Below are 15,310 nucleotides of genomic sequence, written 5' to 3'. Positions count from 1 at the left end.
CATTTAGACATTAATTAATCAATTAGGTACCAATTTTGGGCGTGACGAGGGTGATAATCCTTCCTTGCACGTAACCGACTCCCAAACCCATTTTCTTGAATTTCGTAGACTAAAATTGTTGTTTTGATAAATCGAAATATTTTATTAAAACAACCAAATTACGATGTGACCCGATCACACCTCTTAAAAAAAGATTGGTGGCAACTCCCATTTTTATTTTCGTTTTCAAAGTAAAAGTCGACAACCTTTTACAAAAAAAAATGATTTCGACAATGACTATAATTATAGATTTATGAATACAATTATAAAGTTCCACTTCAGTCAACTAAAACAATTCACATAAAAGTAAAACTAAAATTATCATTCTTCTTTTCATTGTTTTTTTACAAATACAGTTCAAATAAAAATGAAATTAAAATTAGACTCGGATTTTTAACATCAATATTTTAAAAATATAAGAAAATGTGCATAAAACATCGTTTTTAAAAATAACATGATGTCTTAAATTAATTTAAAAAAACAAAAAGTCTAGATATATCCTCTGACCCATTTCAATTTTTGATGAGCTGGAACATTGAACAGCACAAGCATAGCTCCAACATCTTTAATTATCTCCCTTGAAGCAATCATCACTTCATCTTCAATTAGCCCTTCAATATTGGGCAAGTCTTGAAATTGCTTGAGTTCCTAGATTTTTGGACAATTCGATCAATGAAGACTCCAATTTATCACTAATTATATTTGTTGACACCATTTTTTGAACAAAAACGGGGTTGACTTGGGTTTGAAAATAAAAACGAAAAAACGGGAGTCGCCACCGATCTTTTTTGATGAGGTGTGAGCGAATCACCTTGAAAAGTGGTTGTTTTTAATAAACAATTTAATTTTATTAAAACAACGAATTTGGTCCACAAAATTCAGAAAAACGGGTTCGGGAGTCGGTTACGTACGAGGAAGGATTAGCACCCTCGTAACGCCCAAAATTGGTACCTAGTTGATTAGTTAATTTCTTAATGTCGAAAATTGAGAACTTTGAAGAATTTTAAAAAATACGATCATTGTACTAAAACGTTGAAAATTTCCAGGAAAAGGAGCATATTTCATGTTATTCGAGAAAGAGAATCATATCCAATAAGTTAGGACACCATGTCTCGAATTCCCGATACGCGAATGAAAAATACTTATTTAAAATATATTTAACTATCTTGGATTAAAAAAAGGGATTACAACCAGTAAGTTAGGACATGATCCTTTTTTAATTCCCGATATCGTTTAAAACTTGAGTTTGAAAAGATTCATGTAATAAAGTTTAAAAGAATATTCAATTGTTTAAATCAAATGAAGAAATAGCAACTCAATAGGTTAGGGCACAATTTCTCAAAATATTAAACATTGAATATTGCATTTATTGCGAAAAATCCTCGTCTCGAGAAAACAACGTGTCATATCCAGTGCGTTAGGACACAACGTATTGAATTCTCGATAACGAGCTTCTTATCATTTTTAAAAGAGTAATCTCGATTATTTAAGTTCAACAAAGAAAGTCGGAACCCAATACGTTAGGGCTCAATTCTCTCGAAGATCTAAAATACCGAATATTACTTATTTTTAAAATTTCTTTTTTGAAATCTAAATAAAAAATGGGTGTAATAGAATGATGATGATAATGTAAATAAAATAATACAAGCACAAATAAAATGAGCAACAAATAAAATACATAATAAACAAATCAAAGATACATGAAATAATAAATGAATAAAAATCTAAAGCATTTCATAAAAATAATTAACACTTCAATAAATGAATAAATAAATATCAAATAAAACAACGATAACAATACAATTATAAAAATGAAATATTTATGTATGTGCATCTATATATTTAAATTATAAATTATATGAATGTATATACATATAAAAAAACAAATATGCATATCTATGTATATATATATATATATATAAATTATAAAGCATAAAAAACATAAGTATGTATATATATAGATATAAATTGAAAATATATGCATATGCGTACATATATATGAAGTGTAAGGTATATATATCATATAAGTATTTATATCTATATAAAATAAAAAAAGGTTATGTACGTATAGATATTATAAATATGTATGTATGCGCATATATATATATATAGATATAAAATAAAGCTAATATATATATATATATATTACTAATTAATGTATTAAATATAATAGTAACAAATAAATAAAAGGAAAATAAAATTAATAATAATAACAACAACAACAATAATAAGGTTAAATAATAAAAATGCTAAAAAACACTGACTAAATTGAAATAAAACGAAAATACAGGGCTGATTTGAAAGTAAAAAGACGAAAAGGATCAAATTGCGACACGCACAAAAAGGGAGGGATTAAAAAGAGAAATATTCCTTCGCTGACCAAACGACGCCGTTCCAGTGAAAAGCACGCACATGGCCGAGGGACCAAATCAAATCATACGCGAAAATTTATGGCCAAAATTGTAAAATATGCGAAAAACTTCCTTGAAAGCGCCACAAAATCGGAAAGACCAATTGCGCAAATAACCCAAGAGCCAAAAACACGCGGATCCTCCCCGTGGTCGGTCATCACATGGTCGAGACCAAAACGACGTCGTTTTGGCCTCTGAACCCCAAAAATCAAAACGACACCGTTTTATGGGGTTATTTAAACCCAAAATTTTTTAAAATCTTCATTTTTTCTTTTCCTTTGAGAAAATACTGAGAAAGCTCTCTCCCCCGTTTCTCAAATTCGGCTATGGTCCGGCCTAGATCGTCGGTGTGCCTCCGCCGTAGCACCGCCGTGGGCGGCGGCCGGAGGTGCAAAATCGAACCTTTTTGGTTCCTCTTTTAGGCCGGTTGCTTCCAGGCCGTGGATCTAGGGCCAAAACTCACGAAAAATGGACCAAAAACATGAAAATGGGGGCTAAACCACTCAGCTTCCCCCTCCTCCGGCGCGACTTTTGTAAGAAAGGTACCCTATTTTTCTTTTATTTACTACCTTTATTTATATATATGTGTATGCATGAATGAAAATAAAATAGAATAGAAGAAACAAATTTACAAAATCGAAAGGAAGAGCAAACAAATCACCTCGAATCTATTTTTGTTATTTTTCTTTCTGCTAATATCTATTTTTGTTACAATAATAGAAAAAAAGAGAAAAAAAGAGAGAGCCCCCGTTACAGTTCATATTCGGCTTATATAGTCGAACTCCCTCTTGTTCCTATTTTCCTATTTTTTTCTTTTTATTCTGCTACTGCATGTTTGCAGGTGACTGGCGGCGCAAGTGGATGGGCAGTGATGGACGCGGATGGGACGTCTGGCAGCGAACAAGCAGCGATGGCGGCTGGCAGAAGGCAAGTGGGCGACCCTAGGTGCGGCGCAGCTAGGGTTAGGGGGATTAGGGTTTTTTGATACTTTTAGGTTTTTCGGCCATTGGGCTTTGGCATGTAATTGGGGTTTGGGTTGTATTTGGGTTTGTTTAATTTTGGGTCTGCTGGTATAGGCCGGGTAAATTTGGGCTGTACAGCTGCCCCTCTTTGCTTCATTGTCGTGTAACGGGAATGAAGCAAAGACTGAGAAAGACCAAATTTGCCCGGTCTCGCTAAGCCTTGACTTATTTTGAAGCTTCTCTTCTTCAAGTAGCTTTATTCTAGTCCACTGTGTCTTGTTGCTTCGATCCATTCTACTACACTTCAGAGAGTTTTGACTTGTAGCATTAATCTTTTTAATTGTAATGTCGGGGAAGTAAGATTCGTCGTTGTAGCTTCAATCTGTTCCGCTGCACCGCCTGGGAAGTAAGATTCGTCGTTGTGGCTTCAATCTTTTAAATTGCAATGTCGAGGAAGTGAGATTCGCCGTCGTAGCTTCAATCTATTCAGCTGCATCGCCTGGGAAGTAAGATTCGCTGTTGTAGCTTCAATCTTTTTAATTGCAATGTTGGGGAAGCAAGATTCGCCGTTGTAGTTTTAATCTGTTCCTCTGCACCGCCTAGAATGTAAGATTCGCCATTGTAGCTTCAATCTTTTTAATTGCAATGTCGGGGAAGCAAGATTCACTGTTGTAGCTTTAATCTGTTCCGCTGCACCGCCTAGAAAGTAAGATTCGCCATTGTAGCTTCAATTTTTTCAATTGCAATGTCGGTGAAACAAGATTCGCCGTTGTAGCTTCAATCTGTTCCGATGCACCGCCTGGAAAGTAAGATTAGCCATTGTAGCTTCAATCTTTTTAATTGCAATGTCGGGGAAACAAGATTCGCCGTTGTAACTTCAATCAGTTTCACTGCACCGCCTGAAAAGTAAGATTCGTCGTTGTAGCTTCAATCTTTTTAATTGTAATGTCGGGGAAGCAAGATTCGCCGTTGTAGCTTCAATCTGTTTCGCTGCACCGCCTAGAAAGTAAGATTCGTCATTGTAGCTTCAATCTTTTTAATTGCAATGTTGGGGAAGTAAGATTCGCCGTTGTAGCTTCAATCTGTTCCGCTGCATTGCCTGGGAAGTAAGATTCGCCGTTGTGGCTTTAATCTTTTAAATTGCAATGTCGAGGAAGTGAGATTCACCTTCGTAGCTTCAATCTGTTCCACTGCACCGCCTAAAAAGTAAGATTCGCCATTGTAGCTTCAATCTTTTTAATTGCAATGTCAGGGAAGCAAGATTCACCGTTGTAGCTTCAATCTGTTTCGCTGCACCGCCTGGAAAGTAAGATTCGCTATTGTAGCTTCAATCTTTTTAATTACAATGTTGGGGAAGCAAGATTCGCCGTTGTAGTTTCAATCTGTTCTGCTGCACCGCCTGGGAAGTAAGATTCGCCGTTGTGGCTTCAATCTTTTAAATTACATTGTCGAGGAAGTGAGATTCGCCATCGTAGCTTCAATCTGTTCCGCTGCATCGCCTGGGAAATAAGATTCGTCGTTGTAGCTTCAATCTTTTTAATTGTAAGGTCGGGGAAGTAAGATTCACCGTTGTAGCTTCAATCTATTCCGCTGCACCGCCTGGATTGTAAGATTTGTCGTTGTGGCTTCAATCTTTTAAATTGCAATGTCGGGGAAGTGAGATTCACCGTCGTAGCTTCAATCTGTTCCGCTGCATCGCCTGAAAAGTAAGATTTGCCGTTGTAGTTTCAATCTTTTTAATTGCAAAATATGGTTTCTTCAATCTACTTCGCTGTCAGTTCAGAAAAACAAGATCTGCCATCTTCATTGATCTGTTCTTTGGGGAACATGACCTGTATAATCTATTTTATGACCCTATTTATGCCTAGAGATTATGATCAAAATGAATCAAAATATCATGGTTAAATGTGCATGCATGAATGCAAAATGTCATGAAAAATGATCCCTTGATGCTTGAGTTGTTATTGCCTATTGTTCAATAAAGCTTTATTGCCAGTACGTCAGAATGCTATCTTGTCCAGTTGGTAATGCTTATCTCTTACTTGGTCGGATTGCCCCCACTGTAATCTTCAAGGTTCAATCCACTGGATGCAAAATTTGAATCATCTTTCTCCCTTTGCAACCCATGGATAGAAAGACCTGGCCTTTTCTCGGTCCTCTGTTATTATCATTCAATGATACAGAATGTGAAACTCTTTGGTCTCCTACACCATTCCCAAGGTGTCATACCAAATGTTTATGCACCATTGTAAATTTTTTTCTCCAAGAAAACCTCTTCTCATTACTCGGTGATTATTGCTTGCTTTTTCATTGAAGCCTTGGCATCTTGTGATTTTGTTCAATCAATATTTGGACAACAAAATCTGAAAGGATAGTCTTTATTTAGACTCTTCCTTCTTAGATATTTCACCCTTTAAACTTGGTGTGTTTTTAAACAATAACCCTACTTCAGGTTCTTATATTATTTAGAAACTTCTAGAGTAATATGCAAAACTTCTATTGTGAAAGTAACATTTGTCCATTAATCATTATTCCAATGCAACATGCTTGTAAAAAGGGTTATAACAATGGATAAGAATAAATATGGTTCTGAGCATAGCTCAAAATGAATAAATTATCAAAAATAGTAAAGAAGGATAATAAAGAAATTGATTGGGAATGTATATCTTGGAAAAGAAAAAGTATTCCAAGAACAACAAATTCAATATAAATAATATGAGAATTGGGTACCCCAAATATTGCAGCTTGAACTTCTCTGTACAAACTTTTGAAGACCAATTTTGAGTATGACATGTGTTTAGGAGATCTACAGTGCTTTGTCGATGCCTCAAGATGTCGTCTGCCCTTTCCTGTTGATTCAGGTATAACAAGACCACCACATGCCCCAATCTGATCACTTCATGCCCCATTCTGATCAATATTTGAGCCGCCCTTTTTGGGTTTTCAACTCAAATCCCCTTTGGCCTAAGGTGTCATTTGCGGGTTTTCCCCTTAGCCTCTCCATTTTTACTTTTTCATTTTTTATTTGACTCAAAGTGCCCTTTGCAGGTTTTCACCTTGGTCCTTCCTTCTTCTTTAAACGAAGTGTTTATTAACTGGATCCGAGTTTATAGGATTAGCAATCTCACTCAGGATTAGTGCTCCTCTTAAAATGGTCTTCTTTACAACATAGGGACATTCCCGGTTTGGCATTCATTTCCATTTAGAATCTTTTCATTAAGGAAGAATTCTTTTCAACATCCAGCCCTCTCGTGGAATTCTCTGAGACGAGCCTGTTTATTATGGGCTCATATCATTTATTTATGGTACATCCGACCTTGATGAATAGCTTTTAACCCTTTTCTTAGGGCCAACTGATAACATCGCGATTGGATCCCTTCAACAAGAAATGAGGGGATTTTAATAGGTAAAACTACCTCAATCCTGTAAACCAAAAAGAGAAGTGTTGCCCCAGTACAGATGTTCGTCAAGCAATGAGGGCAAATGGTAATTTCTCATGCCAGTCCTTGTTCACCTCTAGGTAATTTGGTGACAAAACATGGTGTCTGCTTCTGAATTGATTTCAGACCTCAGTTACCGTGCTATTATTTAAGTTCAATGCATTTTCCAATACAATCCTCTCTAAAATTCTGTATCGGTATAGGATGACCTTGATCCATGAAGTAGCCTCTCAAAAAATGAAGCAATGCCCATTAGAAGTCTTCGATAATGGTGATGATCATGCCCCATTTTGCTCAAAATTTGAGTTGCCCTTTTTTCAGGTTTTCAACTCAGATCCACCTTTGGTCAAAGCGCCCTTTGCGGGTTTTCGCCTTGACCTCTCATTTTTCTTTTTTCTTCTTTCTTTTTCTCCTTTTTTGACTTTGATTTTTTCGATTTTTTTTTTTAGTATGAACTCATGGGATCAGGCAAGTCATGGTCATACTTTTCGATTAGAATCAATGTTATTCTAAAGTCTTCCACATAAGATCTTCCACTTTCATCTTGTATGTGAAAAAACCTTCTTTGGTACCAGATTTCTTTCATAGAGCCCTTTTGAGATGCAACTACGACAGAAAACTTTGGATCTTCCTCTTTAATCAGGATAAAATCCCACAACATCTTGAAAGGATGGAAATTCGACTTTAAATTGGCAAAGCTATGCTAACTTAACGAGAGAGGCATTGCCCCGGCAAAGAATTGCATCGTTCGCGCTGCAAATTTCTGACATCGTGCTGTTGTACAGGTTTCATTATAAGAATCGAGGCACACCCTGGTATGATCATACAAAGACATCTTTGAACTCTAGAGGTAACTCAACAATGTCTTGCTTCGTCTCTGTGGTCAGGTCAATTCTAGTATTCACCAAGCTCACAATTTCTAATGATTCCTTGAGAGGTAGGATCTGTTTATCCTCTTGTTCTACCATCTTCAACAAGTTTGGAGATAAGATATGATCTATGTCATTTCCAAAGTCATAAGATCCGTCTAAACACATGCCTCGCTCAAGTGGAAAATCTGAGTTTGCAGCAGTTTTATTCATGTCATTGATATCTGAGATAATAAGTACCAAAGAATATACAAAAGAATGTATAAATTTATGAATAATTATTTATACAATATGATTATGAATGAATGAATGATGTGGAAGAAAATCTAAAAGAATGAAATAATCAGAAATAATTATTCAAAAAGAATGAAAGAATATTGGCTCAAAAAGGAATGCGAAGATGTATTTTATTAGAATAATGACGTTCAGACATTAGCCTATTTCACAAAGGAATTTCTATCACTTTTAGGCTAAAAACAACAAAAATATTCTGAACATTACTCTAAATGAGCTCTAAAAACTACAAGGATTTCTTCTGCAGTTCAATTGCTTAGAACACTCCCAAATTTATAAGGGCGGACGTCTAACAAGGTCCTTTTTCATTTGTGTCTTCTGTATGGCCTTGGTGTGAACGTTTCCTCACACTTCTTCGTATATCACACTCGCCTCATCATCAATATGATTGGGTAGCGAATTTTCTGCACTGGAGGCCTCATCAAATTTGACAATGCCTATTTTAATGAATCTTTCAACTAGTTTCTTGAAGGCAATGCAATTCTCTATTGAATGCCCCGTAATTCTCGCATGGTAGTCGCATTGTGTGTTCGTGTCATACCATTTGGGATACGGAGGCTATATGGGTTTTAAGTAATGAGGAGCAACAACATGCGCATCGAACAAGCTTTGATACAGCTCCTTATATGACGTCGAAATTGGTGTGAACTGGAGCTTCTTGGTACCTAGTTTCACTCCAGATTCTTACTTTAAAGGACTCTGATGTCTGGTGGTTTCTGTCTTTGGCCGGCCCACAGTGATTGGTTTTGAGTGGCCCTTGTTATATCTATTTGCATTATCCCCCCTATTCCCCTTCTTCCTTGGGGCCTCTATAGTATCTGGGTACTCTGCCCTCACCTGCTTCATTTCTACTAGATCATCACGAGCAACAAGAAAATTGTTCCTCAAATTGGATCTTGGGCCCGTCAAGCCACTCACTGGTGCTGTTGTACCAGTCTGATATTGTTGAGATCTTATGGTAAAGAGTGCCCCTTGTGGGTGCCCATCTGGCTGGACCTGGACACTTGTCGGAGTACAATCTAGGATATAAGCAAAATCCTTATTATCAACCCCAGAGTGGTCTATCAGGTTCTTCTTTTTTTTTTCTAACTCTCCAGCTAGTAATCGGTTGAACTGGCTCATCATAGTTCTTTGTAATTCTAGCATCTAATCTCTCATCTCCTGTTGAAATTCAGTCAATTGCTCCTGCATCTGTATCTGTATTCGCTCTAATCTCTCCAACCTTTGGTCCATTCCTTTAGTTTCTATTCGGGTACCGCAAGAATGTTGGTTTTCCAGATTAGCTGAAATAATTTTACTCAATTAAGTTCTTTTAATGGTCGCTAATGCATATGATGTCATGTAATGCAAATTTATGAAATGAATGCAAAAAAAAGACGTTGATTTTTGGTTCAATCCTATTAGAAGAACTTTACTAGAAAACAAATCTCTTTACATAAAGCGAATATATATATACGCTTTGCCCTTATATTCCAAGACAACGATTCTTTTCTTCATTCGCGCGTTAAGATAAATCTCACGAACTCTTCAAAAGGACGTCTCTTCTATCTTCCTTTTGCTTGATCCGGGTCGCCACTCGTTAATCATTCATCCTCGTGACGCTCATTGGCTTCTCTTTAAGAAAGTTTAGCGGCTCTCGAATAATCTTTGCCATCTTGAATTCTCGGGCAACGGAGCAATGGTCGTGTAGTCCTCCATTAAACTATCATCCTTCTCTTATCACGTTTTCTTGGACCATATTCGGACAACCGTATTATTATCCACTTTATCAAGAAACTCATTTCCTTATGACAAGCTCTCTATTTAACAACCGAACGTGAATCAACACCTCTTTTTATAATGCAATGCAATCATAACAAAAAAGAAAACAGGTTAGTACAAAGCAAAAGCAAGCAAGAAAAAATAGAACACCTATTCGGGTGAATACTAGGGGTTCGAAGTGGTTCTACCTTGGGTGGGCTCCTAAGGTTCATTACATGAGGTTTGGCTCTAAAGTAAGGGTACCCGAACCAGCAGATTCCTCGATCTTCACCCATTATAGGCTCATATAGACCGAGTTGGGTTCAGGGGAATACATTTCCCTATGGCTGCACGGAGATAAAAATCTCACGAAGACATAGGTACGGATGTATCCGGCGATCCACTATCCTCGCGGGAGGTGAAAACCTTACGAAGGAGTAGCTTCTCACTCCCACTTAAAAGGGTGTGACCAAAGGTCATGCAATGCAATGTGCAGAAAGATGCCAAAATTTAAGCCAACACAGCAATCATAAACCACAATAATGAAAAATGTAATAAAGACGAATGAAATACAATGAAAGGATCGTAAATTTAAACCAAATTTTCAATTTTCGACAAAAAGACAAAAAGTAATCAACTCGTGGCTTGACTCTCTTATCTTGGGTCCCCAGCGGAGTCGCCAAGCTGTTGACACCATTTTTTGAATAAAAACGGGGTCGACTTGGGTTTGAAAATAAAAACGAAAAAACGGGAGTCGCCACCGATCTTTTTTGATGAGGTGTGATCGGATCACCTTGAAAAGTGGTTGTTTTTAATAAACAATTAAATTTTATTAAAACAATAAATTTGGTCCACGAAATTCAGAAAAACGTGTTCGGGAGTCGGTTACGTACGAGGAAGGATTAACACCCTCGTAACGCCCAAAATTGGTACCTAGTTTATTAGTTAATGTCTTAATGTCGAAAATTGAGAACTTTGAAGAATTTTAAAAAAAATACGATCATTGTATTAAAACGTTGAAAATTTTCAGGAAAAGGGGCATATTTCACGTTATTCGAGAAAGAGAATCATATCCAGTAAGTTAGGACACCATGTCTCGAATTCCCGATACGTGAATGAAAAATGCTTATTTAAAAGATATTTAACTATCTTGGATTAAAAAAAGGGATCCCAACCAGTAAGTTAGGACATGATCCTTTTTTAATTCTCGATATCGTTTAAAACTTGAGTTTGAAAAGAATCGTGTAATAAAGTTTAAAAGAATATTCAATTGTTTAAATCAAATGAAGAAATAGCAACTCAATACGTTAGGGCACAATTTCTCAAAATATTAAACATTGAATATTGCATTTATTGCGAAAAATCCTCGTCTCGAGAAAACGTGTCATATCCAGTGCGTTAGGACACAACTTATTGAATTCTCGATAACGAGCTTCTTATCATTTTTAGAAGAGTAATCTCGATTATTTAAGTTCAACGAAGAAAGTCGGAACCCAATACGTTAGGGCTCGATTCTCTCGAAGATCTAAAATACCGAATATTACTTATTTTTAAAATTTCTTTTTGGAAATCTAAATAAAAAATGGGTGTAATAGAATGATGATGATAATGTAAGTAAAATAATACAAGCACAACTAAAATGAGCAACAAATAAAATACATAATAAACAAATCAAAGATACATGAAATAATAAATAAATAAAAATCTAAAGCATTTCATAAAAATAATGAACACTTCAATTAATGAATAAATAAATATCAAATAAAACAACGATAACAATACAATTATAAAATGAAATATTTATGTATGTGCATCTATATATTTAAATTATAAATTATAAATTATATGAATGTATATACATAAAAAAAAACAAATATGCATATCTATGTATATATATATATATATATAAATTATAAAGCATAAAAACATAAGTATGTATATATATAGATATAAATTGAAAAATATATGCATATGCGTACATATATATGAAGTGTAAAGTATATATATCATATAAGTATTTATATCTATATAAAATAAAAAAAGGTTATGTACGTATATATATTATAAATATGTATGTATGCATATATATATAGATATAAAAATAAAGCTAATATATATATATTACTAATTAATGTATTAAATATAATAGTAATAAATAAATAACAGGAAAATAAAATTAATAATAGTAACAACAACAATAATAATAAGGTTAAATAATAAAAATGCTAAAAAACACTGACTAAATTGAAATAAAACGAAAATACAGGGCTGATTTGAAAGTAAGAAGACGAAACGGATCAAATTGCGACACGCGCAAAAAGGGAGGGATTAAAAAGAGAAATATTCCTTCGCTGACCAAACGACGCCGTTCCAGTGAAAAGCACGCACAAGGTCGAGGGACCAAATCGAATCATACGTGAAAATTCATGGCCAAAATTGTAAAATATGCGAAAAAATTCCTTGAAAGCGCCACAAAATCGGAAGGACCAATTGCACAAATAACCCAAGAGCCAAAACACGGATCCTCCCCGTGGTCGTCATCATGCTGGTCGAGACCAAAACGACTCCGTTTTGGCCTCTGAACCCCCAAAATCAAAACGACACCATTTTATGGGGTTATTTAAACCCAAAATTTTTTAAAATCTTCATTTTTTCTTTTCCTTTGAGAAAATACTGAGAAAGCTCTTTCCCCCCTTTCTCAAATCCGGCCATGGTCCGGCCTAAATCGCCGGTGTGCATCCGCCGTATCACCACCGTGGGCGGCGGCCGGAGGTGCAAAACCAAACCTTTTTGGTTCCTCTTTTAGGCCGGTTGCTTCCAGGCCGTGGATCTAGGGCCAAAACTCACAAAAAACGGACCAAAGACGCAAAAATGGGGGCTAAACCACTCGGCTTCCCCCTCCTCCGGCGCGACTTTTGTAAGAAAGGTACCCTCTTTTTCTTTTATTTACTGCCTTTATTTATATATATGTGTATGCGTGAATGAAAATAAAATAGAATAGAAGAAACAAATTTACAAAATCGAAAGGAAGAGCAAACAAATCACCTCGAATCTGTTTTTGTTATTTTTCTTTCTGCTAATATCTATTTTTGTTACAAGAATCGAAAGAAAAGAGAAAAAAAGAGAGAGCCCCCGTTATAGTTCATATTCGGCTTATATAGCCGAAATCCCCCTTGTTCCTATTTTCCTATTTGTTTCTTTTTATTCTGCTACTGCGTGTTTGCAGGTGGCTGGCGGCGCAAGTGGATGGGCGGTGATGGACGCGGATGGGACGTCCGGCGGCGAACGAGCGGCGATGGCGGCTGGCAGAGGGCAAGTGGGCGACCCTAGGTGCGGCGCACCTAGGGTTAGGGGGATTAGGGTTTTCTGATAGTTTTAGATTTTTTGGGCCATTGGGCTTTGACATGTAATTGGGGTTTGGGTTGTATTTGGGTTTGTTTAATTTTGGGTCTGCTGGTATGGGCCGGGTAAATTTGGGCTATACAATATTTCCTACCATCCTAATAAGATTATTGCTTTCTTTGGTCTTCCTCTTTTTATTGGACTTAACGGAAGAGTTGTCAGCGGTTTTTGGAGAATTCAAGTCTGCATAGATTTTATCCTTGCTCTCATTTTGATTAATGTCATTCAATATGGCATTCTTTAACAAGAAGACGATATGTTACGCAGACTCAAAAATCAACGTCGCTCTATGCTATATAGTTCTTAAAATCATCATTCAATATTTTAAGAAAAATTACAAATATTATTAAAGGTTTGCCAAGTGATTCTTTCATTATCGTATGATGGATTTCTTGGAGTTATATGTAACAAGGGTTCAACATATTAATTCTTTTTTCATCCTAACATCGATAACTTTGTCGGTTTGATTTTTATGCCCAAAACCGAATATATCGAATTAATCGATTTAATCTAGGGAACAAAATCGAATAAATTGAACCGAAATTTTTATTCAGTTTAATTTTTTTACTTTTAGATTTTCTTTTAGTTGGAAAAGAAAATTTTAATTGAAGTATTTATAAATTTATTTTCTTTAATTTTTCATATTCTTACCTTCTTTCTTCAAATTAGTATATTGCATTACTTTTAATTTTATTTCTACTTCGTTATAAAAATATTAATTAAATAAAACAATTTTAATGAACTCAAAAATACTTTTTTTCTTATATGCTCAACATATAATTTTCATGTCTTCTACTATTCTTAATAGGTAATTAGGTATGTATCAATTTGGGTTTTTTTATATTAAATAATAAAATTAAAATAAATATCATAAAAATTAATTATCAATTTAGATTTTAATTTTAATGGGTTTAGGCTTTTAAGAGTATTAAATTTTAATTGATATTTAGGTTTAAGGTTTAAATTTGGATTTAGGTATGTAAATATTATGAACTCTTCGCCTTATGGCTTATTCGATTTAAAGTATCAAAACTAAAAATTGACTGGTTAAACTAATTGAATCGAACATAAAAACCGATTTTAGATTTTTTTTTTACATAACCCTATTTTATAACACGTGTTGAGAAAATATTACTCTAACCCATATAAGAATTATTTTAAGCGAATATGATATCTTTCTTAAAGGGTTCGAAAGAAATCCAATGTTCTCAACAAAGTATTTAAAATGGTTCTGATTTTAGTTTGTAATTTTATGTATAATTAACTCATGTCTATTAATAAATGATTTATGAGAGAGAAGAAAATCATGTATAAGGCAAGTCAATTAAAAATGTAAAAAGTAATTATAATTTATTATATGACATTTTAATTTTTTTAATTAAATTGAGTCAAAATAATTAAATATATGATAAGTTACATTTTATAATTATATACATGGCACGTTTTAAACTACCTATTGGGATAAGCTTTTTATTATTAGAGGTTTGGTTTTAATATATATTAGACTTTCATATGTGTATGGCAATCATGTTGTACGAATTTAGATAAAAGATGTATGTTTAAAAATAAAATAAATAATGAAATATATGATTTGAAACTAATTAATCATAATAACATATAAGTTTATAAAATATGTATATTATTAAAATAAAAAAATAAATTAATCTGTAAGTAAAACAAAATTAAACATATAAATACATCAAATTAACAATATTAAATGTATTATAATTGTTTATCGTGGTGTTATCTTTAATTGTGACTTAATGTCAAGTTGACTTGTGACACCAACTCAATTAGGGGTGTTCAGTTAGTTAACCGACCAGTTAACAGACCCGAAATAACATTAGCCGAGTTAACCGACCTTTCAAAATTTTTAACCATTAACCGAACCTAAATTTTTTCGGTTAATTCGGTCAGTTAACCGAATTAACCAAAAATTATATTTTTTTTATTTTTGGTTAAAAATTAACTGAATTACTAAAATTAACCGAATTAACCGAATTGAATCACTACATAATTAAAAACATTACATAAGTCTTGAAATTAACACATAAATTATTTGTAATTTTTATGATTGGGTTGGGTTGAGTAATTGGGTTGGGTTGGATACTTGGGTTTGGATTGGGTTTAGGTGAATAGTGGACCTATTTTTA

This window comes from Gossypium raimondii, chromosome 12 (genome assembly GCF_025698545.1).
Source record: "Gossypium raimondii isolate GPD5lz chromosome 12, ASM2569854v1, whole genome shotgun sequence".
Lineage (NCBI taxonomy): Eukaryota > Viridiplantae > Streptophyta > Magnoliopsida > Malvales > Malvaceae > Gossypium > Gossypium raimondii.
This window is presented reverse-complemented; position numbering follows the sequence as displayed.